The sequence below is a fragment of the Neofelis nebulosa genome, chromosome 4 (assembly GCF_028018385.1).
Source record: "Neofelis nebulosa isolate mNeoNeb1 chromosome 4, mNeoNeb1.pri, whole genome shotgun sequence".
Lineage (NCBI taxonomy): Eukaryota > Metazoa > Chordata > Mammalia > Carnivora > Felidae > Neofelis > Neofelis nebulosa.
In genome coordinates this window covers 34443400-34469473 of record NC_080785.1, presented here as the reverse complement: position 1 = coordinate 34469473, position 26074 = coordinate 34443400, and the positions used below count along the sequence as shown (strand labels likewise).

The 26074-nt window shown below is 40.8% G+C and overlaps 1 long non-coding RNA gene across 1 annotated transcript; it reads left to right on the top strand.

Moving 5' to 3' along the window:
* Window positions 1–1889: 1889 nt before the first annotated feature.
* On the top strand, window positions 1890–22755 carry LOC131508391 (uncharacterized). Its single transcript, XR_009259990.1, has 3 exons — window positions 1890–2034; window positions 16361–16577; window positions 21041–22755. It is a non-coding gene; the product is annotated as an uncharacterized LOC131508391 (long non-coding RNA).
* The last annotated feature ends 3319 nt before the right edge of the window (window positions 22756–26074 follow it).

The window sequence follows — 26074 nt, the reverse complement described above, 5'->3', positions numbered from 1 at the left end:
TCCAGATGGCTTCCTGAGTTTTTGAAAGAAGGAAAGGCTGAGTCAACATCCTTTAAGAACCTTTCTAAAAGGCCTGCAGAACTCTTCCACTGCTATATTTGGCCAGAATATAGTCTTAGAGCTACCCCTAGATTCAAGGGGTGGCTGGGAAATGTAGTCCTTTACTTTTGGCTTCAATATGCCCAAATGAAAACCAGGGTTCTTTTAAGGAAGGGGAGAATGGATATGAATAGGCAACTAATAATCTCTTTTACGGTATGTATACAAGACCACTATCAACTAGTGTTTTTTTATGGAATAAAACACTGAAGAATATTCTTTTTTGGGGTCACCTGGGTGGCTCAGTCGGTTAAGTGTCTGACTTCAGCTCAGATCATCATCTTGCAGTTTTTGAGTTCAAGCCCCACATTGGGCTCTGTGCTGACAGCTCAGAGCCTGGAACCTGTTTCAGATTCTGTGTCTCCCTCTCTCTCTGTCCCTCCCCCACTCACGCTCCGTCTCTGTCTCTCAATAATAAATAAACGTTAAAAAAAAAAGAATCTTCTTTTTTTAATGATTAATCCAAAAAATATGAGCTGTCCCTGACTTGGCTATCCATCATGGGATCAAGTTTTATCCCATCTAATCTCAGCAAATTCAACATTAATGGACTGTAATTGTTTGATGGGGCACTTGGTCAGGCAATGTAGGTGATACAAAAATTTACAAATCTTTCCATAATTTACACTTGTATTAGAAAAAAAAAATAAGGACAGAAATCCTAACTGTGGTAGATTATTGTAATAAGCATAGAAATCAAGCAATTGGGGAATTCAGCATATAAGGAGATTCATTATGCTAGAAGGGCATTGAAGGAGGTTTTGAAAGAAGATGCACGTGCATTGGGCCCAGATGGATAAACAGGAAAGGAATACTCCACTAGAGAGAGAGTCATGTCTGCAAGGAAGCCAGGAAAGTACACGAATGGTAAAGGAACAAGAGAGGTTAATTTGAATATAATACTTGGGGAAGAAACAGTAGTGTGTCTACTGATAATGAGCCTGAGCGAACAATCAACTGCAAGCCTCCCCTGCCTACCTTTCTTATCTTCTCATGACCCTGGTTAGTAGGTTCAGAAATTCAAGGATGGGGTTGGGTAATGGAAGGATATAATCAGGATAAAAGTGAGTTCTTTGTCCTTTTTGGCTTCCAGTCCCTCAGCATGGGTCATGCCACCCCACTCCTGTCCTGGGTGTGACCCATCCAGAACACTCTGTGCCGCTGGATGTGATGCAATACGAATGCTGCACAAGGCGGCTGCCTCTCTTGTAAAAACGTAGCATATGGTCAGCTACACAGCACTGCAAAAAAAAATGTCATGAATAAAAGAATTGCATGGCACTCCCGGAGCTAAGGAGCATGCATGCTCCAGGAGTGTAGAGGACTCAAATCGTGAAAGGCCTTTAAGGTGTTGGGAAATGGGGAAGGACAAAAGGCTTTCAAAACAGGGGCAACAAGATCAGAACTCTTATTTGGAGTAGTAACTCCAACAGCATTGGTTGGAAGAGGACATATTTTAGAAGCTCAGTGAAGTGACTATTTCAAGTAGTCTAGGTGACTAGAGCAGAAACTACAGCTGTACTGAAGGAGAGTGACAATAGGTCAGCATCCTGCGGTCACGTTGCACTGTTGCTTTATGCTTGTATTTGATGGCACAATTGTTTACAACCCTTCTCTTTCTTCTCTGCCTTATCATTAGTGTTACTTTAGAATAATGAAGCCTGTTCCATCCATTAACTCCACTAACATTTGATCTCCCTACGGATTGAGGTTAAAAATTAATTACTCTTCCAACATATTGATTACATGACTATAAATATAAAAACAGAACTACAGAGCAACTACCGGGACCTTTGTTTAAATAGCATGTTTGCTCTTTTTAAAGGAGGGAATTAATGTTGAAGGACCTTGGACCTGGAGGAACATACAAGAAAAGCAACGCTAGAGTGCCATCTAGTGTCGACAACATTTTTTAATGCAGCATATCAAAGAAAGGTAGGCATTTATGTTTGCAATTTTCTCCTGTTGAAAACTAGTCAACGTCTGACTAGTCAGAACCAAATTCTCAAACTACTTTTACTGCTTTCCATTCGGAGATAGATCTGGATTTTAGACAAACAAAATATTAATTTTGAAACTGCATTGTGAGAAGGGTTTCAGTTCCACTTCTAGATTGTGATAAGTCAACAGAATGGGAAGACCTTATTCTCAGCTTTGCATCATCCCTGATACAACCCCCTCTTTTTAACATTCTAGGAAAAGGCCCTGAAGTAGAGCTAGCTTTTAATTCTCTCTTTTCATCTCTTTAACTGTTTCAGACTATTTCACCTAATGAAAAGTAAAGTCATAACATTTCATGACTTAAAGGATGAATAGGATGGAAGAGGTTAGGAACTGGTGTTAAAATCTCTTGCCGTGGAAATTCCCTGTTACTGGGGTGGCTCATATATCAGAGCACTGCCTTCTGTAGACATTAAAATTCACTTTGTTTCGTGTCCCTAATACTGCCCAGCCCTTGGGAAGCACGAATCTGACATTATATTAGGCAATTCACGCTGACCCAGTAACTCAAAGCTATCATCACTGGTAACTGAAAGTGACTACACTCCAAAAGAAATAGAGCCTAAGGTCACAGTTGTAAATCTTGCCACAGGAAGGCCAAAGATTATAATCTTTATACCAAGTGCTACAGATTCCTTTCTGCTGAGCAGACTCATATTTCAAAGACTTTACTAATCTGAAACCTATAGGCGGTTGTGACAATAGCAGATATGGTTTAAATGACATCAAACACACATTTTAAAGAAAAGTGGTAAATCAGTGGGAAAAAAGCAATTGCATTTGTTATATCTGAGATTCAGATTTTTTTAGTGTTCAGATTTTATCATTCCAGCTTTGCACTATACTGAAATCCAAGTATGATCATTTGTATGGATTAAAAGGCTAACATAATTAAATCATGGTTTGTTGAGGAGGTATATGATCCTATATCAGCAAACGTCTGTATAATTTGTAAGCTGATTCTGTGTTTGCTATGATTATATAGTAAGCAAGGGGGACTAGTTCAGTTGGAGCTTTGTGCTGTTGAGACCAAGGTTAGAGGTTTGATTCCTAAACAGGACAAACAGCTTCGCTATTGGGTGCCTCGAGACATCTTATCAATATGCTTCCTCAAAATCAATGGGTTTTGGGAGATTCAATGTATGAAGTGGCCACTGCTAAAGAAAAACACTTTTAAAAATCTGTTCTTAATAGACTTTTTATTTCATAAGCAACATATGCCTGTGTGCCGATTAATGTCACGAAGTAATTTTATAAAAGCTCACATTCTTGCAGGCTAACAATCCCTCCCACTACTACTAGTGTGTTCCAACAGATTCTCTCACCCCCATATTCTCATGCCTCTTCATACTCATAGAAAGATATACATTTACGTTGATTTTAGGGTTTTTCAATAAAGATAGGATCATGCTAAGGACATAATCTGCGACAGGATTTGTTTTCACTTAGCAGTATGTCACAGGTATTCCTCCAGCTTGTAACTCAGTCTTTTTGTTGCCTAATTTTCTGTAAAAAGGGTATTTAAAATTTCATGTAATCATTCCCCTCTTCATGGGCATTAGGGTTGTTTTCAAGTTTTCTGTTTTGTTTTGTTTAACATTACAAACCATGCTGTCCAAAATATACATGTAATCTAATATACCTGCCTTTTATTCTGTGACACAGTCCTAAAAAGACAGAAAAAGCAATAGATAATTGATGCATCCTCTAATATCACATTACATTAAACATATGAAATTGAAAGATTTCTCCTTAGACACATAATAAGTCCAAGCATGTGTCAAATCAAAAAGGCATGACCACAGGGGCGCCTGGGTGGCTCAGTTGGTTAAGCCTCCGACTTCGGCTCAGGTCACGATCTCGCGGTCCGTGAGTTCCAGCCCCGTGTCGGGCTCTGTGCTGACAGCTCAGAGCCTGGAGCCCGTTTCAGATTCTGTGTCTCCCTCTCTCTCTGACCTTCCCCCGTTCATGCTGTCTCTCTGTCTCAAAAATAAAAATAAACGTTAAAAAATTTTTAAAAAAACAAAACAAACAAACAAAAAAAAACCAAAAAGGCATGACCACATCTGTCCCATGTCTGAAATTCTGGAGAAAAAAAATGAAAATGGAAAAGGGCAACTCTTTATGTTGATACTGTGATGTTCAGCATACGCTCTGCCAAAACATTCTCTGCGGGGATTTCATAAGATGAAGCAACATTAAGTTCTGACCTGTGCTCTGCAATACAGTTATGAGTTAAGTAAGAATCTAAACAAGACATCCTTGGCCTCAGATGCTCCTTGAAAGAGCATTTCAAAAGAAAATGATTTCAACTTGCTTTTCTAAGATTGGGTCTAACTTGAACGATAGGAAGACCACCAAGTCGCAGCTGGAAGAACGGGACCCAAGGGCTGGCTTAGTCACTTTTTAATAGCCAGCATTTATTGAGGAATTACCTTGTGCCACACATGATACAAAATGCTTTCCATGGATTAACACATATGATTCTCACAATAACCTGATGAGGTACATGCTATTATTGCCCCCATTTTATAAATGAGGAAAATGGACACAGAGACTTAGGGAACTTGCCCAAGATTACATAGCTAATAAACAGCCAAACCAGGAATCAAACATAGACGGTGTTCCTCTAAGAACCCAAGCTTTTAATCAACGTTCCATAAGTGGATAACCTTGAGCCCTTTTCTTCCTAAGACTCAGATAACTTATCTCAAATATGAGGGTAATAAACCTCTTCTACCTATTTCCCCAGGTCATTTTGAAGAGTGAGATCATTATATGCACAAGTCTCAGTAAGTGATAAATCATTACAGTTTTCAGGGTTTTTTCCTGGTTCTCAGAAATGAGAAAGATGAATTCTAAGTGAAATTTTAAAGTAGATGTCCCTTTTTAATAGAAAGATTGACACTTAGGCAAGTCGCCTGGCATTGACCCTACAACACTGTTGCACTTTGAAGCTAGGTATGATGTCCTTTTGGTAGAAAATGTGAGTGTAGCATGTGGACTGCGAAGAGTCAGGGCTATAGGTCCCACACTGGTTTCAGCCCTTATCCACTCGACAACATAGTCGCTTATCCTTCATTCTTCCCTCCTGTAAAACCTATTCCCTGTCTCACAGGCCATCTAAGTAGCACACCTAATGTGCTTTGCAAACTACCAACCAACAAGCTATTGTGTGTTTTACTGCCCTGTCAGAGAACTGCCATGTACAACTTAACCCAGAGTCAGAGAAGGAAAGGATATCACTGGCAGGGAGATGGCCCCAGTTACCTTGGTGCCTCAGATTCCCTCACCCCCATGTTCTGGGAGAGCCTGACGTTGATGACCACGGGTTTTGTCATTTTATTTTTCAGCCACACTAGACGGGGGCTGTTTCTTTCCCTTCAGTGCCTGCCACCCACGGGGAAATTACCTGCTCCTTAAACCTTTCATTCAAGTGCCTATATGTTTATTGAGCATCTCCCATGTACCTAACATTGTGCTAATTGTGGTGAACACTGGGGATACAACAGTAATCAAAATAAAGCCCCTGCCTTATGGAACTGACATCCTAGAAGGAGGCATAAACAGAAAGTAAGCAAACAAAAAAATTAAACAAATGATAATAACATGAGCTAAGTGCCAGAATGAAACCAAGAGTCATAGTGAGATGATGAGTGGGAGGGATCCACTTTGATTGGGGTAGCAGTAAAGATGCGGAAGATGGGGACAGGCAGACAGATTTAAAGTCTCTCTTAAAGGCAGAACCAACACAGCTTGACAGATCTGATGTGAGGGGTAAGCAAAGAGAGAATTAGGAGATGACTACCAGATTTCTGCAACAGACAACTGACAGGATGGGAAATTGGAAGAGGGGTTGTGGAAGTCAAGATATATTGGCATATGTTGATTTTTAAGTGCCTGTAAGCCATTTAAATGTCAAGTTGGGGGTATATGGGTGGCTCAGTCGGTTAGGCGTCGGACTCTTGATTTCAGCTCAGGTCATGATCTCACCATTTTTGAAAACAAGCCCTGCATCGGCCTCCACGCTGACAGTGTGGAGCCTGCGTGGTATTCTCTCTATTCCTTTCTCTCTCTGCCCTTCCCCATGCATGCTTGCATGTGCTCTCCCACTCCCTCTCTATCAAAATCAATAAATAAACTTTTTTTTTTAAATGTCAAGTTGGAAGTATGATTCCAGAGCACAAAGGAACGTTTTGAAGAGAAAAATTGGGATGTAATGAGCTTATCAATAGTACTTAAAATAATAGGAATCCACATTATGAACTATTTGATGTTACCTTTCCCTTGGTTATTGACATTTTAATAACAAAGAAGTCTGAAAAACTTTCAAGAATGGATTTTTTTAATCCCTCAGGAAAACTATTTCTGGTCAGAAATCCAGAGGGCATCTCTGGAAAATCACATCAGTGGGGTGATCTGCTACTATGGTAGAACTATGGAGCAATGGAATGAGGCTCTGTGGCTTTCAGGACATTTCTTATCCTTTTCATCTTCCTCTTTTTTTATGGGCGGGGGGAGGGGTACAAGTGAACAAGGGCAGAGAGAGAGAGAGGAAGAGGGAATCCCACGAGGAACTGAGACAGAGAAACAGAGGGAAAGAAGCATTGTTCACCCAAAGCAGGGCTCAAGCACCTGAAGCAGGGCTTGAACCCACTAACTGTGAGATCATAACCTGAGTCAAAGTCAGATACTTAACTGACTGAGCCACCCAGGCACCCTCACCTTCCATTTAATTATCTAAACAGTGAAAATTAAAATACCTACTTTGTAGAATTGTTGTGAGAATTATAAATACTGTATGCAGAAATGCCTAGCACAAGATAGTGTTCAGAAAACATTAGCAACATCACATTTCTCTTCTTCCTTGTACTGTTAGAATATCTTAAAAGACCCAACCTGTATGTCCACACTTCATTTTCTCAATTCACTCTAATCAAGTTTCTTTTTTTTTCTTAATTTTTTTTAATGTTGATTCTTGAGAGACAGAGAGAGACAGAGAGAGAGCGAGCATGAGTGGGGGAGGGTCAGAGACAGAGAGAGAGGGAGACACAGACTCCGGAGCAGGCTCCAGGCTCCGAGCTGTCAGCACAGAGCCTGAAGCAGGGCTCGAACTCACGAAGTGCAAGATCATGACCAGAGCCAAAGTCAGACACTTAACTGACTGACCTACCCAGGCGCCCCTCCAATCAAGTTTCTTATCTGTCCATTCCACTGGATCTCCTTTTATCAAAGTCACCAGTGGCATTAAGTCTGTCCTCATTTTGTACCACATCTTCATGGCATTTGACCCAGGTGATCACTCCTCCCTCAGTGGTTAGCTTTCTTCTTGTGACTTCAGTGACACCATACCATCCTGGTTCTATCTATGTCACAGCAAACTCCTTCTCAGTCTCCTTTGTTGGATCTTTTTTCCCAGCTCAAATCCAATTATCTCAGGTTTGGTCCTGGAGCACCATTTCTTTTGTGGCCTCACTCCTTCCAAAGTAATATCCAGTCCTGTGGTTTTAAATACATCTATACATCTACAATATTCCAAATTTACATCTTCCCTTGAATTCCAAATTCACATATGCAGCTACTCACTTGACATCTTCATGTGATAAGCACCTTAGGTTTAACAAATGAAAAATAGAACTCTTGACCTCTCCCATTCAAGTCCTCTACCATCTTAGTAAAAGTGCATCACCATCCACCCAGTGGTACTCTACCAAAATCACCCTTCAGAACATGCTAATGACTCCATTTCCAAAATATATCCACAATCTGTTTCGTCTGCGCTGCCAAACCCCAAGACCAGGCCACAGTTGTTTCTTACCTGGACTACTGCTCAAATGGTCTCCAAGACTCCACTACAATCCATTCTTCCATTGTAGCCAGAGTGAGCTTTTAGAAACATAAATCAGGCCATGTCACTTTCATGTCTAAAATCTTCCAAAAGCTTCCCATCGCATCTAGAAAAAAGTCCAAGTTGTTTACCATGGTTCATTGAGGTTTCCATGATGGAGCTTCAGCTTCTGCTCCAACCCATCTCATTCTACTCACACCTTTAGCACACTACCAACCGCCTCACCAGGTTTCCTTCTCTCCTCTGCATGTGTTTTCCCTTCAGAATCTTGCCCTAGCTATATCCTCCACCTGGAACCCCTTGCCTCAGATCTTTTCTTGGCTGACCCCTTATCATCGTTCTGCAAGGCCTTTCCTGATCACCTAGTCTAAAATAGCACTCATCCCCTCAGTCATGCTCTGTCACATAACCCTGCTTTCTTTTCCTTTGGTGATTTATAACTATTTCAAATTATTGTTCATCTGTGTGTTTACTTCTGTATTATCTGTCTCCCCTCCATTTGATTATAGGCTCTAGGAAAGCAAAGTCTGATCTCTTTTATTCATCCCTGTGTCCTTAGAATGTAGACAGAACCTGACACACAATAGAAACCCAAGAATATGTGTCAAAGAGTGAGTGAATGAACACCACTTACTATTGTTCTGCCTATGTACAAACTGAGACTTGGGTGTTATGGAATACCGTCTTCTACTTGGTTCAGCTTTCACTCCTTGGCCCATTCCTTCTACTTTATCTAAATGCCTTCTCCTCTCATTCTCTGCTTCACCCACATTTCAAATGTCAGTATTTCCCAAGGCTCAACTAGTTATTAAATGTTCTCTTTTAAACATCTCTTATTTTTACCTCATCTTCTCCTGCCCGTGTTGACTGCCTTACCTCAGGCTCTCATCATGTTTTACCTTAACACTAAATAGTCTCCTACTTGGTCTACCCCCTCTGGTGTCACCATTCTTAAATCCAATATCCACTTCTCATAACATACGCATTTCTGTTAATAGCTTTCAGAGATTCTGCCTTTTCTACAGACTCCTAAGTAAGATGGAGAAAGGTACCCTGGGACTGGATCCCCCTGCCTTCTATGAGCATCACAGTTCATGACTTCCTCAGATGTCAGTCCAGTCCAAAATGACTTTTAAATGTTCTCCAACTTTCACTTCTTTGCTCTGGTGTAGACTGTTCCTTCTGCTAGAGATGCCTTTCCATCGCCGTACCACTCCCATCTGTGTGTTAAAATCATAATCTTCCTTCAGTACTCAACTCAGCGACCTCCTCTTCTGCAAGATCCTCTCCAGTCTATCAAATCCACATTGGTCCTTTTTTTGCTGTACTGTCCCTTTAACAAATACATACTTTTGTTACTTTTCAAGCTATGTGGCAATTATTAATTAGCTTGATACATATTGTCAGCTCAATAACAGGAACTATGTTTTATCTTTGCATCTCTAGCACTTTGCCTGGAATATAATTAAGTGTCATTAGTAAACATTTGTTGATAAAGAAAAATAAAGAAACTAAAGACAATGTATTCAGCCACTTAACAAACATACATTATAAACAATAAGTTGTATATCCAAATCATTATTTTAAAAGCAGGTTGTACACTATTACTCTTCAGCATTTACTAGAAAGGAATGACGGAAGAATAAAAATTACATACAGTTAAGCCGTGAATAAGGCGGGGGTTAGGAGAGCCAACCCCTACACAATGGAAAACCCATGTATAAGTTGACTTCCTGAAAAGTTTATTAATAGTCTACTGTTGACTGGAAGCCTTACCGATAACATAGACAGTGGATTCACACATTATTTCATGTTGTATTATTATATACTGTATCCTTACAATAAAGTAAGCTAGAGAAAAGAAATGTTATTAAGAAAATCATAAGGAAGGGGCACCTGGGTGGCTCAGTCGGTTAAGCGTCCGACTTCGACTCAGGTCATGATCTCACAGTTCGTGAGTTCAAACCCCACATCAGGCTCTGTGCTGGCAGCTCAGAGCCTGGAGCCTGCTTCAGATTCTGTGTCTCCCTCTCTTTCTGCCCCTGCCCTGCTCACACTCTGTCTCTCTTTCAAAAAAGTGAATAAGCGTTAAAAAAAAATTTTTAAAAGGGAAAATCATAAGGAAAAGAAAATACATTTACAATATTATACTATAAAAAATCCACGTATAAGTGGACCCGCACAGTTCAAACATGTACTGTTCAGAGGTCAAGTGTATTCTGAAACCCTGCTTAACAATTTAGGTCAAAGCTCAGAAACTTGGAAATCACAGTTTTGAGAACTTTTTGTCACCCCTGTGCCTCTTCCCTCCATTTGTCCCTTTGAAAATGGCCAGTTAACAAAATATTTGTCATGCATCTTATAATTGCTTTGATTAAAAAAAAAAAAAAAAAGCCAGCAGTCTGCTTATTATGAGAGCTCTAGGTTATTTTGGAATTCCTGAACCAAATATACAAATCAGTTCTTTTAATAGTCCTTGGAAATACAGAGCAACCGAGCAGATGCTGAAAGAAAGGGAAAAGCTTGATGTTCTTTTGGTGGGGCCTGAAAATACCATGAACGCTAATAACCGCTAGAACTGTTGGACTGCAGTCAGTGTTAACAGTAGAAGTACACTATAAACATAAGCCTCTTTTTTTTTTTTTTTGGCTTGTATTCTCTAAAAATATGTGAAAGACTAAAATAGGATATACATCGAAACTGTACTATAAGGCCTCTGCTGCTCAAAAGAAAGCAAAACAATCTTCCCTTTCTCTTAAGGCCGATCCTACCTACCACTAAAATTAGCATATCATCTTTATAAAACCCCTGTTAAAAAGCACGTAGGAAAGTTTCTTCCATGAAAAAATTAATTCTCATTACTCGGTTGGTTCTACTGGTTTGTCAGATTTTCAAAGAGAGAGCATTCCCCAAGAGGTCAGAAGGATAAGAAATAGGAAGTTGTTGATAGAAAAGCCCGAAAAGGGAAGGACAGAACTAGAAGCAAAATTCAGTCTGCTTTTGACTAAGGCAGGCCCTGGTGTTGGCATAATGATGTGGTGGTTAAAGTTGCACTAGAAGGAACCAGAGCAAAGGCTTCCTAAAGGACACTGGGCGAGAGTTAGGCTTCAACCTCAGGACTCTCTGGGGCTCAGTCCCCACAGAAAAGCAGTCTTTGTTTTGTGCTTAGCTTGCAGTGACCAAGTGAGAACTCCTGAGCTAATGAGCTACAAAAACATCGTGGACTCAAAGCACTATATGAGGCTCCTAGCTGGGGCGGGCTTCAGGTGTAGTGTCTCCTGTGAGTCTTACCAGACAAGACCACCCTGCACTTGAATTTTTTTTTTAATTTTTTTAACGTTTACTTATTTTTGAGACAGAGAGAGACAGAGCATGAATGGGGGAGGGGCAGAGAGAGGGAGACACAGAATCTGAAACAGGCTCCAGGCTCTGAGCTGTCAGCACAGAGCCTGACGCGGGGCTCGAACTCACGGACCGCGAGATCATGACCTGATCCGAAGCCAGCCGCTCAACCTACTGAGCCACCCAGGCGCCCCTGCACTTGCATTTTTAATGAAACATGTGAGAAAAGTCTCAAAAAAACAAGATTTCCTACTAAAATGTCAGAATTAGGGGGGGAAACCACAGTATTGAAATGTTTTGCCAGCAGAAATGTAAGAAACAATGTAAAACACAGAGTTCTTTAACTGTACCAGAGTGGAATAGACCCCATATCCAACAGACTCCAGTAAGAACAGCATGAAGTCAACGGAAATGCTACAAGATCAGAATGGTAGGTTAGAAGGGCCATGAGGACCCATCATCCCTGAGGTAGAAACAAGTGGCAATGTTGGAGGCAGGAAGTGGAGAGATTGAGGGCTGACCAGCAAGAAGTTGTTAGATTAAATAAATTCTTGTTGCTAGATACAGAATAGATTCTAATATTGTTATTAAGAGTAACTACCTACTAAAGCTTTTATTTATAAAGGCACATTAAAGGTTTAAAGAAGCTATTACTAGCTACCTGGAAAAAAACCTGCTTTGTAATAAATTACATATATAATAATACATATATAATATGATACATAACAAATATATATATTATATATAATTATATATAAGATGCATAATATATATATATAATATATATTATATATATAAGAAAACTACTTCACAATAGTAAATTGATGGTACCAATACTTATTACTGATGTAATAAGTAAATCTCTCAGTATTTACTTTTTTAGGGCTGCCATAAAGTACCACAAACTGAGTGACTTAAAACAGAAATGTATTTTCCTACAGTTTGAAATCAAGGTGTAAGCAGGTACATGTTCCAAGACTAAGCAGAATCCTTTCCTGCCTCTTCCCAGCCTCTGGTGGTCCTTTGTTTCCAGCTACATTGTTCCATCTCTGTGTCTATCATTATGTGGTCTTTCCCTGTGTATCTTTCTTCACATAACATTTTCCTTTTCTTATAAGGACACCAATCATCCTGGTTTAGGAGCTACCCTAATGACCCCACCTTAACTCAATTGCATCTCCAGAGACCTCATTTCCAATTAAAGTTATAATCACTGGTGCTGGTGCTAGGACATCAACATATCTTTTTGAGGGACACAATGAAACTCCCACAACAACCAAGATCCTTTCCTTTGATCCAGCCTCCAGTGGAATCTAAAATAGGCCAAGACCTAAAGTAAAATTGTCCCAAGATCTAAAATAAATTTATCCCACAAACCTTGCCACTTTTAAATGCAAGCTGACATTTGTCTTTTACCTTAACTAAAACTAATATCTACTAGGTAATCTTATGGCATTAATCTTATGGGATCCATTTCTAAAGTACCTTTACTTTTGATTAACACATCATGTAAGTGGATAAATACTTGATACATTTATAATTCTTTGGTTCTATCTGTGTGTCCCATTCTTGTATGTCTATATTTGACTATGAGCTCCCAGGAGGCAATGACTGATTAATGCTTCCTGCCCTTTTTTCCTGTCAAGCTCTTTAGAGGAGTTCCTACAGCAGAATTTTTTGGATTCCCAAAGATATAATTCTTTCTTACTTTGCAGCCTGGCAAGGTTGACACTGAGTCAGGGTGGGTTCACATGCAGCCACACACTGTATTTGGAACCTCTTTCTACCTTCTAACTCGGACTTTGACCTAAGTACTCTAAATGTAACAGACTCTCTACTTCTTGATGAGGAATTTTATTTCAGATGGCCCATTGCCCTTCCTTTAATCTGGCTTCCCTAAACCCATCCTCCTGTGAATACATCAAATATTTCTCTCTATGACTGAACACCAAATATGGCCATGAAGCAAATTCTTTCCACTGACACTCTGGAGAACCAGACAAATTAAGACATATAGTTGAAAATTTATGTAAGTGGCCCCGTGAATATTTCCTTCATCATTATCATTATCATAATCATCCCAGTCATTGTTAACATTTATTGAGTGCTTGACAGTTATTTTCTCATTAAAATCCCCCATAAAGGAGGTACTTTATTGCCCCGATTTAACATATGCATAAGGAAAACTGAGGTACAAGGACATTAAGTAACTTGCCCAAGGTCACACCGCTGCCAAGTGGCAGAGCACAGGACTTCATGGTGTCTGAGGAAGCTTTATCTGCTTGAGGACACAGGACTCCAGGAGCCTGTTACCTAACTTGACGCACTGGCAGCTGGTAGCCGGGGCCCGTGTTGCAAAGAAAAGTCATATGTATAAGAAGAAAAGACCAGTAGTGTGGTATTGGCTACAGGTTATAAAGTAGTTAGTAAACTCCTATTTCAGTAGGGAAGCAGTGCTTAGGCAGAAGTAAGTGGGGAGAGGAAGAAAAATGAGTGACATCAAATGGCGCTCTGAGAACGCGCTCCTTCTCCAGACAACTCCAGCTTGCTCTTTGCCTAATTAGGTGTGCTTTTTCTTCTTTGTTCTTACTTCACTTTACTTCTAAGGAATAATTTAGGTACTTAATTATACCAAAAATGTCATGCGTGAACCAATACATAATAATTAGTAGGAAGGTGGAGAAAGAGGCAAAAGAGAAATACTAAGGCTGAAATAATAGGAATATTCTTGCTAGAGAAAACTGAAAGGAAAGGGGAGGAGAGAAGAGGAAAGCTGTCCTCTGTTCTCACTTCAGGAAGTGAACAACGGCATGTAGGAGCCAGAGGAGCATGTAAACCAGTTTGTCCTTTCTTCTTTCTTCCTTCCTATTCCACAAAATGTATTTATACAACGAATTCAAAGTACCATAAGATGGAGGACCTCTTGAGAATAGTCTTGCCCAAAGCTGTCTTGATGCAGTCTTCACAAGTGAAAACTTTGACTTGGGTCTTTACACTGCTCATCTTCACCTCACCCAATCTGTTCTGTGGTGAATTTCTCCCCCCAGTGTCTTGTTATGTGCATACGTTTATATAAGTAAGCTATCTGGATTGCTTAAGTGGACACTAGCAGATGCAATGCTAAGTATAAAAGAACAAATGTTGAAGATGTTCAGATGGTCAGGATATGCCGGGAAATGTTTTGGGTGAGAGAAATCTTTTAGTGCTCCTCAAATCGTGCCACGAAGCACTGTGCCACTCTCTCTCCTTTCCAGGCCCTGATTTGATCTGCTCCCTTGACTTCAGGCAGGACTAAGTTAAACTCATTGTATATTTGACTATAGCAAGAAGTGGGCCTACCATCCATGGGTTTAATCATGATGAGCGTAGTTTTTCTAAATTGTCATGTTACATATTCAAAACTTGCAGAGAAGAAGAAAATAGTATATGTTAATCATGGCTGGTGTATATTGAGTCTCCACTGAGTCCCAAGTATGTTCTAAGCCTGTCGTTATCTCAAGTAATCCTCTCAAGAACCTTTTGAAGTAGAAATTGTCAGATTTAATGTAGGAAATTGCTGCTAATTGACTGTTCATAACCTATAAGAAGGACAATTTTGTTTTTTAGCCTACTCTTATTATCCCATCTTACAGATGAATAAACTAAGTCTCACAGAGATTAAGGAACTTGCCCCAAATAGGTGATGGAGCCAAATATCTGAATCCAGGCAGTATGAGTCGTTTACCATAGCCAAGAGTCTTCAAAGGTCTTTGAAGGTCATAGTATATAACAGAATGCTTTAGGACAGATACATACAGATTTTTACACATATAGAAAGTCTCTGAAAAGCTTTTGTTCTTCATGTTCTTCCTCAAGGATAGATTCCCTTCTTGAATTAGTAACGCTCTTCATTTTGATATCAACTATTTAATAGAAAGCCAAAACTTTCAAAGGAAACATCACTGTAGTGAAACTGTCCGTTATTCCCCCAAAGGTTCTACTCTCCTCACAATTAACTGTTAGTCACCTTTCTGGCCTTTATCACAATGCTCCTGAGGATCATCATAGAACTTTGCCACCCTAGAAATGATTCGTCCCATTAGTCTGTGCAGTTTGTTGAGTGGTTTGATTTGTAGGAAGATAGGGATTGAGTAAACATAATTTACTTGTTGTTCTAAGGTGAGATCTTAGAACAGAAAAAGAATATCAGATAAAAATTGAGGAAATCCAGGGGCACCTGGGTGGGTCAGAGGGTCATGGGATCAAGCTTCACAGCGGGCTCCACACTGAGCATGGAAACTGCCTAAGAGTCTCTCTCTTTCTCCCTCTGCCCCTCCCCCCTTACGCCCCCCCCCACACTCTCTCACTCTCTCTTTCTTAAAAAATTTTTTTCAGAAAATCTGAATAAAGCATAGACTTTACTTAAAAATAATAAATCAATGTTGGTTTATTAGTTGTCACACATATACTAATAATGTAAGATGTTAATAACATGGGAAACTTGGTATGGGGTATGTGGGAGCTCTGTACTTTCTTGGTAATCTTTCTGTAAATCTAAAACTATTCTAAAATTAAAAGCTTATTCTTTAAATAAAAGTCTATCCACCTAAACATCTCCCCTTCTGATTTGGCCTGGCCATTATATTACTCAGAATCTTTTTGAAATATTAATTTGAAAATTAGTATAAGCTGGGAAAAATGACACATTAGCATAGTTTCATTTCATATATTATTTCCCTAATCTGATTACCCCACAGTGATCCCAATTTGTGGTTTGTAGAATCCTCCTCAGAAGGCCCTAAATAATGGTAAGAGTTCCCCTAATTCATATGCCTCTATTTCTCACACAGTATGTGTATAACCCTTAGGGTCAGTAGCAATGCACAGGCAGGTAAATGAAGCCACATGGCAATTTTACTGGAACACTAGTTATGGGGTGGGTAAAAAATACAATTTAAATTTCAAAGTAATATATACTTCCTTCTGCATAAAAGTTTGGGAAGCATTGACAGGCACAAAACAATCTTGCTTAAGGACAGATGTATACTATAAACATATGTTTATATGTTCTTTATATCACTGTTTTTCAAGGATGTGTAGATGCAGCTGTGATTAATTAAACATGTTTACGTGGATAGGAAGAGGATGGAGGAGACATCCAATCTATGCAAAGTCCCACCCTCAGCACCTTGCCTCAGGTCTCCTGGTTTTGACCTCCAGCTCCTCTCCCAAATGAGTTCCCTTCTATCTGAGTGTGAATTAGCTCTCCTCACTTGCCAACTTCCACTGCCCCAGCATCCGCACAAAGGTAGGCTTCCGAGTTCTCCCACCTGCTTGCAGTTAGTAATATTGTTCAATGACATTTGTCCATTCACAACTCACCCCAGCCCAGCTTTGCTCTCGAAACTCTTCTGTGTCAAGTTTTTGCGGCTCTTCTTAATTTTTGCCCCCAGAATCAGGATGGTAATTACCTAGGGTTAGAGTGCAGGGGGTACACAGTGGGCTTCAAAGTACTGGTAAAATATTCTTTATCTTTAGCTGGATGGAGGGTACATGAACGCCTATTTTATTGTTCTTTAAACTATATGAATGTTGTGCACATCTGTCACAAGTTGAGATCCCGGGGAAGCAGCCTCTGAGATGGGAGATTACCATGTAAGAGGTTTATTTGGGAGTGTTCTTAGAATCAGCACACCTATGGAAGGGAACTGAAGAAAGCAGGACCAGACTGGGTCTCAGTGAAGGTCACAAGCAACCACATAGAGAGTTTTGAAGCTGGAATGGCCCTTCTGAGTTGTCCTGATTTGGTGATGGGTCTGGTTTTTGTATACCTACAGTCATTGGATATAAGCCACCCTTGGGAAAAGGTCTTGACCATGAGCAAAGCGCTCTCTTCAGCCACGGCCATCTGCACAGGAGGCTTACAGCTGAGGACTTCTTGCTGGCCGAGCTCCTAGCAACTGGGACTAAGTCTTTCATTTGTGAATGGGACTGAGAGGCATAGCACAGTGTTCACAGTATCGTTTTATGTGTGGTATTTTCCACAATAAAAATTGTTTGCAAGAAAAGAAAGTAAGACAGGGAGGCCAAGATGTGAAAGGAAATTGTTTAGGAGTGGTACAGAATCTCAGACAAGACAGGACAAAGTCAGGAACCGAAAACAACAAGCTAAGATGAGGGATAAACTAAGCCAAGAAGGAGGAGTGTCTGTTCATGGAGTTGAACACAGGTTTTCTACTGGTTAGAGGTGAAACCAGTGAATCAGAGGTGATTTGGCAATATAACCCAGACTATTATGATTAACAGACATAGATGAGTTGGCCTCATGGGGCATGAGTGAGTTTGACGACTCCCAGGACGTTTGTGTTGCATATTCGGCCCTGCTTTGTCCCCACCTGACTGTAAGGGACATGTGTGGATCAGGGCTTTTATTCTGAGTCTGAGAAATCCTGTTCATTTGACGATAGAATGAAAGGGGGGGTCCACTAGAGTGGTGACGGATACCTCGAGAATTTTAGTCTTAAGATATGTTCAAATGACAATACAAAGTCACTTTATCTTCTCTCCTGCTGCCAACCATTTCATCGTAACAAATGTTATTATTTATTAGTTATTTACTATGAAGCAGGCACTGTTTTACATGCTTTACATGTATTATCTCATTGATTTCTTCACAACAGCTAAATGGTAGGTACTATAATTATTTCCATTTTGTTGATAAGAAAACTGAGGCACAGATGAATTAAACCACTTCTTCAACACCTCCAAGCTAGTAAGGAATAGGATGAGCATTGAATTTAAGCAGCTTGGCTCCAGAAACTATTTTCTGAACACTCAACTGCTTCCCAGCTAGAAAACTGTCAATCTCAGTGGTGACAGGAGCTCTGTGTATTGCACAGCTACCTGGGCAGGGATGAGGCTTGACTAATTGGTCCAACTGCTGAGATGCAGACATAGCATCCAGGCATGGAAAGTGTGCCTGGGTGGGGAAGGCTGTGGGGTGACAGACAGCAAGAACTCTGAGGACCCAGCTTTACCCTGGTTCACTCTCTGAACTCACAGCAGCTGGCAGGAGCTTCTCCCTGAGCCCCCAAGACTGTTCTATATCACAGTTGCTCTCCATAAGCACAAAACTGAGGAATAAGATCATGATCTGAAGTTCTTGTCTGCAGATGGATTTTGAGCTAATACGTGAGCAATATCACTAGCCATGGAAGGATGTTAAAAATTCCTCAATTCTAGGGCATGTGGGTGGCTTGGTCGTTAAGCATCTGACTTCAGCTCAGGTCATGATGTCATGGTTAGTAAGCTCAAGCCCCGCTTCGGGTGAGCAAGGACTCTGCATAGAGTAAGCATGAGCCCCACTTCTCTCTCTCTCTCTCTCTCTCTCTCTCTCTCTCTCTCTCTCTCCTTCTCCTCTCTTTCTTTGCTCCTCCTGGGATTCTCTCTCTCTGCCCCTCACTCACTTGTGCCCCCCCACACTCAAAAAAAAAAATTCTCAATTCTTGGAGAATGGAAAAGCCAAATGAAAAATTAAGGAAATAAGTGTTTTCTAAAATAAAAAATGTCAATACTGGGATGGGAACTTTTAGGACTCTCTCCATAGCACAGTGGTTAAAAGACAGACTCTGGAGGCAGACTGACTGGGACCATGGCCTAACTCCATCTGAAAAGCCAGGGACTCTGTACAAAATGCAGAAGATCTCCCTTGGACATGGACAAGATGGCACTCGCCTCATAGCACTGCCGTGTAAAATCATGTAGAGTTAACATGTGTCAAGTGTTTAGAACCAGGCCTGACCCACGTTGTTCTAAGTACCTGTGTGCTATTATTATCTCTTCCTGGGTAGTAGGACATTGTTTGCCTTGACAATTCTATTCCGGCCTTTCTTTTTTTCTCCAGGAAATCAGGGTGTGGTTCTGGGATCAAAACCATTCAGAGTAGCAAAGTGACTAACTATTCAGTCTGGAAGGAAGGCCAAGTATTCCAAGCTAATAGGCAGGCTAGTTCTTTTCTAATTCTAGAATAGGCAGGCTAGTTCTAATACCTGGAAACACATCAAAGTTTATGATTTAAAAAACAGAGGACACAATCACACTCTCTGGCTCTCTGGTTCCTTATGTGTAAGGTGGGGGGGTGGGTGTGGTAGGGGATTCAGTTGTCGGGCTCTAAACTGGCTTGTGCAGAGCTGTAGGCTCCCCAGGAGGGATGGAGGAGAAGATGTGCCAGCAGGGCCCCAGGCCTCCCACTTCAACCAGTGTGGCTCCCATTGCCTCTGTTTTATGTATTTTCAGAACTGTAAGAACAAAATACCTGTAGGTGGAGACAGAGCGGAACTACAGGCCCTTGACTAAAAATGTAATCAAGTTCTTCCTGGAGTAAGAGTCTCAAAGCTCCTCTTTTTGTAATTAAGGCCATAGCCATTAAAATATTATATCCTTTTCTTTAATTCATGACAAATCCAAATGAGCACAATCTGGAAAGCAGCAGGGAGGGGAATGAACAAATTGAATTAATTCTTGTCCTGAATATTAATGTAGTGCCACAGAAAGGTGATGCTTTGCAAATTTAAGACAGTTAGAAAATATTTTTATCCCTTAACATTTAAACGGCTCTGTCTCTAAGAAGTACTTTTCTCATGGCAGATGTCTGTCAGGCAGGCCCACCGGGGTTGGCTTCTTTGTTAGACATAGTAGGCACAGTGCTTAAGGCCCATGATACTTTTAGGGCCCCACAGAAAAGTTTTAATTTTCATTTCTTTAAATATAAGAAAATATATATAGATTACTATATACAATAATGAATTCAGCCTGGATTAATTCATCTTTGTACCAGCACAATCATAAAATATAATTTCTAACTTTTTTTTTTTTTTTTATGGAAGAAGGAATCCACAAAGGCAAACATGTCTGTAGCCCACTAAAATCATAAAGCAGCCCTGAAGCCTGCAGCGCACAGATGAGGTCACAAAGGGGACGTGGTGTGCAGGGCCCAAGCCCAGCGCCCACTCCACTTTAAGTGCCAAATCCGCATGATGTGTCTTGGAATTTAATCATGTCATCTGCCTTCCCTGTTTGTCCTCATGAACCCTTCCCTACTGTGTTACAAGAACTTCCCTATTCAAACCATGGTGGCAGGTCAACCGGGTGAGAGCATCAGCAGGGACTTGTTACAAACTTTCAAACCCCTCCCAAGACTTCATGAATTAGAAGCTGCCTTTTCACAAGATTCTGAGTGAGTTATAAGCACATTGAAATTTGTGACGGTCTGGACCTGAACCAGCTGATTCAGACGTCAGGAACTGAGGACTGGAGAGAGAGGCTGACCCTGGCACCAGGTTAATGCCTGAGGGTGACTGAGGGATCTCCTTAAAAAGACAGTGGAAGCACAGGTAAACAGGAGTAATGTGAGGGCAGGGGAGCCAAAAAGGAAGCTAGAATAGAATTCAAGGGAAGCCGGCAGAGAGATTTTGCCTTTACTGTGCTTTTCCCTTTGGACTCTGGAAAAGGTTAACTTCTTCTTTTTTTTTTTTTTTTCCATTAGAGCATTTCTTTTTTTTTTTTTTCAATATATGAAGTTTATTGTCAAATTGGTTTCCATACAACACCCAGTGCTCATCCCAAAAGGTGCCCTCCTCAATACCCATCCCCCACCCTGCCCTCCCTCCCACCCCCCATCAACCCTCAGTTTGTTCTCAGTTTTTAACAGTCTCTTATGCTTTGGCTCTCTTCCACTCTAACCTCCTTTTTTTTTTTTTTTTTTTGGAAAAGGTTAACTTCTATCTGCTCAAAGCCTGAACATGTGACCACCGGCATGCTGGTGCTCCAGAAGCTAAAGGAACAGTGCAGTGGAATAAACACTTACTGTCACCCATTCTCCTCCCCAACCTGGGCCCAGTCAAGGGCATCACATCCCACCAGGGCCTGTGCCCTGAGCTGTGACCAGGTGACCGGTGGCAAACAGAACTGTGGTGCAAGGCATCACCAGAATCAACGCAGGAGATCAGGGACAGCAAAGAGCAGCTTCCGCTTAACCACCTGAACAAGAATGTAAAACGGAAACATCTGCTCTCCCACTGTGTCCTAGACCAAAGGAGGGGGATTGCTGCTAGCTCTTAGGTTACAGTAAGGTTTCATTTAAGTTTTCTTCATATTAAGGACATGGTTACGTTGTTTTTAAATGTCAGAAAACTCTAAACCAAAAGTACCCTCCAGTACTTCCTTTACTATGTGCTTTCTTTACTACGATCAGCAATCAGTTCAGTTTTATTGTTTTAGTTCATGTATTGAGTGAGGGTCGCATCATCCTTTGACAGACTGAACCCAGGGCTCTGTATGAATATAACTTCCTTAATCAGTTGCAGATGGAGAAGTTTAGTTGACTAGTTACATAGAGAAAGAGGCCATGAGAGAGCCCTGACATTCTTACTAATGTTTGCAGCAGCTAGGGGAATAAAATGAATAGAAAAATCCTGGGTTTCAATGTCCAACTCTCCTTGGATTGGGATGTCCATTGGACTCTCTCCATTTCACCAAGCACATTGGTTACTTCTTGTGGGAGAGAACCCCGGAGAGAGCAGAAATGAGAGGATGGAGAAAGGAAGTGGAGATAATGCTCCAAAACAGTTTCTTCCAGAGATTGGAGGCTAATCTCCCCCAGAGAAACAGGAGGGAGAGAGAACAAGGTTCCCCCTGAATGTTCTCTTTACTAACAGCTTTGCAAACTGTTTACAGACAGAAGATACAAATACTTAAACAATTGGGAAATACTAATAGAGCAAACTAGTCTGAGAAAGACAATGTCATTGGGAGTCATATAGAGGGAAGAATTTCATAGAGAAGATAAAATTTGAGATGACCTGGGAAAGACGGAGTAAGTTCATCAAATATGAGGGGTTATCAAGCACCATCACGTAAGGCAGTGGGTGCTGGGCTCTATAAACAGAGATAAGTAAGTCACTATCTCTAAGTTCTGGAAGCTCATGGCCTGAGTCAGTGGCTTGCAAATGTAGCTGTGCATTAGAATCATCTGAGGGGATTTTTAAAAATACATATAATCTTGATTTAATTTATCTGGAGTAGATTCTGGGTATCATCTTTTTAAACCTCAGGTATAGGCAAAGAGTTCATGAAGAAGACAAAAAAGATAACCATAAAAAATTTGGACTTCAATGAAGTCAAGATTTTACAATCATTAAAGAGTTAAAATACAAACCACAGACTGGATGAAGATATATATTAGCAATGAATATATTCAAGAACTGGAAACAATACAAATGTCCCTCAATAGGAGAATAGGTAAATAAATTGTGGTACACTGATACAATACTACACACAATAAAAGAAAAACTACCTACACACAGAACAAAATGGGTGAATCTCAAATTTTACTGAGTGGAAGAAGCCAGAGACAGAAGAGTATATATTGAATAATTATTAAAATTTCAACAGGTAAATCTAATCATGGCAATCCAAGTTATCTTTTGATGACTGAGAAGGAGCACAGCAGAACTTTCTAGGTAGTTAGAGATGTGTGGGGTGGGTGTGTGTGTGTGTGTGTGTGTGTGTGTGTGTGTTAATCCTGATCTGGGTTGGTAGTTACAAAGAGTATGTGCAAGGGCAATTCTCAGAGCGGAATACAGTTGTGAACCATCAGCAACCAACATCCCCAGCATCTGGAGGAAATAAAGGTCTTAATCCTGGGAGGAAGATTTGGGCAAAGCATCACAGCAGCCCACTACACCAGGTGATTCTAATGTGGACCCAGGACTGAGAGCTATTGGTCTAAGTCAGTGATTCTCAAAGCATGGTCCCTGATTGGCAGCATCAGCATCACCTGTGTACTTGTGAGAAATGCAAATTAGTGACTTCTGAAGCAGAAACTATGGGGATAGAGACTAGTGATCTGTGTTTTAACAAGACCTCCAGGTAATTCTGAGAAGCACTAAAATGTGAGAATGACTGGTCTAAGAGGTTTCACTTGAGAGTGGAGAAGGGCTTTCAGAGAAATGGAAGAAAACATAACAATGTCACAAAGCAAGTCAGGTATAACATGAACAGAGTGTAGCTTGGAGAAAGGTGATGAGAAACTTGTTTAGCAAGTGGAACTAGTTATTAGGGGATTTTATTTAAAATTTTTCTCTCTTAGTCCAATAGATAGTAAGAAAACATTGTAGATTCCTAGTAACCTGGCAGAGGAGTAAGGTAAAATAGGAGGAAGAGAGACAATGTGCAGTGAAGATTCCAAGAAGAGGTAATTGAAATCATCTATGCATAAAGTAAGGAGGACAAAAAGTGCAGTCACTAACAGTAAAAAATGGGAAGGAAGAGATGACACTGAGGGACTCAAGGATAGTTGGCAACAGAATTTGAATTTCCAATGGAATGAGGAAGCAAAGGTTACTACAAGATTTTGAGATTTGCATCACTAGTACAGTACCAATCACTGACACAACTGGGGAAGTCAGAAGAGAAAGTGGAAGGAAATATGAATTTTGTTTTTTATTTTGGAGAGTGTGATATTGTGATTTATAATAAGAAAGATATATTTGGGCTTCATCCCTGTTCGAGGCCCAGAGCTCCTAACACCCTTGGAATTTCCTAAAAGAGCAATAAAGGTTGTTGTAGACTCTGGGTCTGGAGTTCTCTCTTGTCCAGCAAGAGAGCAGACACAGGATTGAAAGGCAAGAGAGGCTAATGTCTGGGAGGAGACAAGAGCCCCGAGTAAGCGTCCTTGCTCCGTTTTTATTAGGATCAGAAGACTTATAAGAGTGATCGACCTGCACAAAGAGACAACGAAACTGTGAACATTAACTCATGGGCATGGGAGAAAGGGGTTTTGAAGATATGCAGTGTAAGGGGTGTGGGTCAATACAAAACAAAATTCTGGTGCTGGGCAGAAGGTTGTTTACAGCAGACATGAGGTGCAACCTCTGTTTACCTAAACTGGCCTAGGGGACAAAAAAGACAGAGCATGCTACCTCTGGGTCAACAAGGCCCCTTTCTTTTGCTAATTAGCTCTACTCCTAGCAATTTCACCCTGCTGTGGTCCATAGCCCTATTTACCTATTTACCTATTTTAGTCCTTCCATCCTGTGAAAGCAGCTTTCTGCTATTGTACTAAGTTGGGGGGGGGCATTTCTGCCCTGAACACCTAATCTTGTTTACCTCATTTTTGATGCTTTCATCCTGAGGCGTTTCTATTCCTATATCTTTGTCCTATACGGGGGGCCTTTGCCCTGTTTACCCAATCTTGTTTGCCCAAACTTGGGTGTGTTCATCCTGTGGCTTTCTAATTCTTTATGCCTTGTAAACCCATGGGTGCAAGCTCAGGGTATTCCTAAGCTTATTCCCCACAAAAGGTGTTTTCTGTTCCATTACTGAGGTGACTTTTGGAAAGCCCCTAGGTAACCATAAGACTAGGGCTTATTGCCAGGGTAACCAGCCTTGCAACTGGAGGGTTGGAACTTTCAACCCCATCCCTAAGGAGGGGAGAGGGGCTGGAGACAGAGCACAATCACCAATGGTTGGTGATTTAATCAATCGTGCCTAAGTATTGAAGCCTCCATAAAAACCCAAAAGGACAAGGTTCAAAGAGCTTAACCGGAACACAATCACCAGTACTGTGCCAGGGCTCTAAACTCCACAGAGACAGAAGTTCCTTCGTTCAGGACCTCACCCTATGCACCCATCTGGCTGTTGATTTGTACTTTTTAATATCCTTTGTAATAAACCAGTAATCTAGTGAGTAAATTGATTTCCTGAATTCCATGAGCTTCTCTAGCAAATTAATCTAAGCAGAGACATCATGGGGACCTCTGATTTATAGGCAGTGGGTCTGAAGCCCAGATGACAATCTGGACTTGTGACTGGCCTCCAAGTGTGTGTTTGGGGGGGGGGGGGGGCAGTGTTGTAGGACTGAGTCTTTAGCCTGTGGAATCTGATGCCATCTCTGGGTAGATTGTGTCGGAATTGTGTTGAATTTTGGGATGCCCATATGGTGCCAGAGAATTGCTTGGTGCTGTGGGGAAAATAGCCTAAACATTGAACTGGTGTCAGAATTATGGAGAGTAACCCTGGGACATCTAGATGGAGATGTTTTATAAACAGGTGGAATGTGGGACAGGCTGATCCTAGAGTTGTAAATTTGAAAGACAGCATAGAGGTTTTGGAAATTAGAGAAAGGACAAGAGCAGAATCATGGGGAGGTGCTCCTTCAGAACCAGCTGTGGGGCTGGTCAGAGCTTTACTAGCAACTAGGACTAGATGCCTTCTTTGAGACTTCTTTCTTTCTCTTTTTTTCTTTCTTTCTTTCTTCCTTTATTTTTTTTAATTTTTTAAATGCTTATTTATTTTTGAGATAGAGAGAGAGACAGAGTGCGAGCAGGGGAGGAGCAGAGATAAAGGGAGACACAGAATTGGAAGCAGGCTCTAGGCTCTGAGCTGTCAGCACACAACCCGACGCGAGGCTAGAATTCATGAGCTGTGAGAGCATTGACCTGAGCCAAAGTTGGAAGCTTAACTGAGCCACCTAGGCACCCTGGGGCTGCTTTCTTAACCGAAAGAGTATCATGCCCAGTTACACTTAATAGAATTTATAATATAATAATTTAAAAATACACATACATATTTGTGAAAATTTTAAAAAGGCTGTTTTTCTAGATTAGTGTTTTTCATACTGTTGTTTGGGGAAAACTATTCTAGGTGAAGTTAAGAAAAAATATCTAGTATGATTCTATTGTTTGTTTAGCTGTTAGACACAGTATATCTCAGAGCCTTTATCCTAGGGTGCTTTGTGAAATGCTA